The sequence below is a fragment of the Lactuca virosa genome, chromosome 7, assembly GCF_052849685.1.
Source record: "Lactuca virosa cultivar CGN04683 chromosome 7, Lactuca_virosa_CGN04683_v6, whole genome shotgun sequence".
NCBI lineage: Eukaryota > Viridiplantae > Streptophyta > Magnoliopsida > Asterales > Asteraceae > Lactuca > Lactuca virosa.
Genome location: NC_136432.1, coordinates 196,097,570 through 196,100,425, shown reverse-complemented (window position 1 = coordinate 196,100,425; position 2,856 = coordinate 196,097,570). Strand labels below are relative to the sequence as shown.

At 44.7% G+C, this 2,856-nt stretch overlaps 1 pseudogene; it reads left to right on the top strand.

Annotated features, from left to right (window-relative positions):
* The first annotated feature begins 2,393 nt into the window (after positions 1 to 2,393).
* Positions 2,394 to 2,511, top strand: LOC145127909 (5S ribosomal RNA; annotated as a pseudogene).
* Positions 2,512 to 2,856: the final 345 nt, after the last annotated feature.

The window sequence follows — 2,856 nt, the reverse complement described above, 5'->3', positions numbered from 1 at the left end:
GCCGAGTCAGGCCTTCCGAATCGCCGAGTCGGTCCCGATCCGTGACCGCGATTAAATGCCTCCACTCGACGAGTTGGACTCCTAACTCGCAGAGTCCATGCACCACAACCCTAAGAATTCAACCAAACCCAATAATTCCTGGATCAGATGTTACAGTTGCTTCATTTCAGACCATCTTGAGGTATAAAGTCTTAAACTTGCCTCTTGAATGCTTAGATCTATTATTTTGAGTTTTTGGACCTTTTTGGTCCCAAGGATGGAGCTTTATGGATCAAATCTGATTCCTAGGCTTAGAGTTGCCACTGTCAATGCTCAATGAGTCCCTAAGATAGAAAGTTGTCATCTTTATGGTCTTAATGGGTTCATGCAAGAGTTAAGACCATTTTCATGGAAGTAGATTACCATTTTTGGAGTTTGAGCTTATGTGGGACATGCAAAGTCACAAAGTCCGTGACTTTATGGATCAAGACGTTGAAGAAGACTTGGATCTGTGATTATAGTCTTTGGAATAGAGTATTAAGTGCTTAATGGCAGAAGTGACCTAATAGAGCAGTACGATGGGCGTACATGCATGTACGCGCAACGTACAAAGGAGTACGCCCTGCGCACTCAACAGATGTGGGCTTTGCGTGTTTTGGGCCTTGGATTGGGCCATACATTGGATTTGTTTTCTTTGGGCCTTAATGGGCTATCAGAAGTTAGATATTCTGGGCTAAGATTATGTTTGGGCTTTAGGGTAAGGCCCATTAGAGGGGTTGGGCCCAATTTAACAAAATGGGCCATTAGTGGGCCACTAGTGGGCTTGGGAAGTCTACCTAGTATTGGGCCTTTCATATTATGGTTTTGGGCCTTAGGTTTGGACCAAATTAGATCAGGGGTAAAATGGTCATTTAGCCCAAGGAGAATTATTAGCCTTTGGACTAAGTGTTATTTTGGTAATGATAGCTCGGGGAGTCGAGAGATCAGCAGTTCGGGGATCTGTCAGCTAGCAGCCAAAGGATTATTCATGTGATTCAGCAGTGCGAGGTGAGTTTCCCTTTGTGTGAACGGGTCTAAGAAACCAATGCCGGCCCGTATATGTATGCATGTGTAATTATATGTTCTGAACTACGGTCCGATGCCGAAGAAAGCCCGAGGAATGTTTGTATGCTTGATGTCTTTGTGATTCTTGCATGTGCTTGTTTTGTATGTTTCCGGACTTCGGTCTGATGTCGGGGCAAGCCCGAGGAATGTTTCCGGATTTTGGTCTGATACCGGGCGGGGCCCGAGGAATGTTTATATGTATGTTTTCGGACTATGGTCTGATGTCGTGCCGTGCCCGAGGAAGGTATGCATGTTTAGTTATACTTGTTGTTTTTGTGATACTCGTATGTGCCTGGTAAGGAGGTAGGTATGGGCGGGGTCCCGTATTTCATCACTAGCTGAGTGTGGACGGGGTTCTATACCTCATCATAGCAGAGTAGGGGCGAGGCCCAAGATAGGCGAGGCCTTAGGATTGAAGCATATAGTACTGTGTATGATTCTTTATGTGCTAGTATGATTATATGATATTATTGTATGTGTATAGCGGGCGGGGCCCAGAGACAGGGGGGCTGGAAGAAACAGATATGTATACCGAGCAGGGCTCGATGCCAAGCGGGGCCTGATGCCGGACATGGTCCGATGCCGGGCGAGGCCCGATGTAGGGGCGAGGGCCCATTATATGTGATTATGTGTATGGTATGTGGTAGGTTGGGGAACTCACTAAGCTTTGTCCTTATGGTTTTCAGTTTTGGTTTCAAGTATTTCCAGTTGCAGAGAGAAGAGCTCGGGATGACTGCATTGCACACACCAAGATGTTTTAGCCTGGGATGTTTACTCTAATCTTTTGATACTCTGATAATAATGTTTTGAGATATTTTGATTATGCTTGATGAAATGATTTGATAACTATGGTTTTATTTAATGATTTAAAACGAAATTTTGGTCATGATTTTTGGGATGTTTCAAGTAGGTAGGTTGCACCTGATCCCACATTGGCTTGGAAGGAGAACAAAACATTTCCTTATAAGGGGTGTGGATACCTTCCTTGTCACAACGCGTTTTAAAGCCATGAGGGCAGCAGATCCCATAAGAACTCTGCAGTTAAGCGTGCTCGGGCGAGAGTAGAACCGGGATAGGTGACCCCCTGGGAAGTCCTTGTGCCGAGTGACCCAAAGCGGACAATATTGTGATACGTGTTGGGGGGATTTTACAAATAGTATTAGAGCTAGGGCACTGGTCGATGTGTTTGACGGGGACGTTGAACCCTATAATGGGGGGGGGGGGTGAAGGTAGGTTGCACCTAATCCCACATCAGCTTGGAAGGAGAACGAAAAATTTCCTTATAAGGGATGTGGATACCTTCCTTGTCACAACATGTTTTAAAGCCATGAGGACATCAGATCCCATAAGAACTCTGCAGTTAAGCGTGGTCGGGCGAGAGTAGTACCAGAATGGGTGACCCCCTGGGAGGTCCTCGTGCCGAGTGGCCCAAAGTACCCATACAAGCTTGGTATAAAAATTTTCAAAGAAAAACCATTTTTACAAAAAGGATTTTGAAAAGAGAAAAGGGTGTGGTGCATTCAATCAGCCAGCTCAAGTAAGTTCTCCCAAAGTACCCATACAAGCTTGTTATGTTATGATATGATTATGAGAACTGCATGTTAGATTAGGGCTAAGGATCTAGGAATGATGCCTTGTATGCCTGTTATATGTGTATGAGAACTTCATGCTATTTTAGGGCTTAGGATCTAGGAAGGATGGCTTATATGCTTGTTGTATGAGCTTATTGAACTGTATGCTAGTATTGATTAGTCAGTGATATGATGGCCTGTA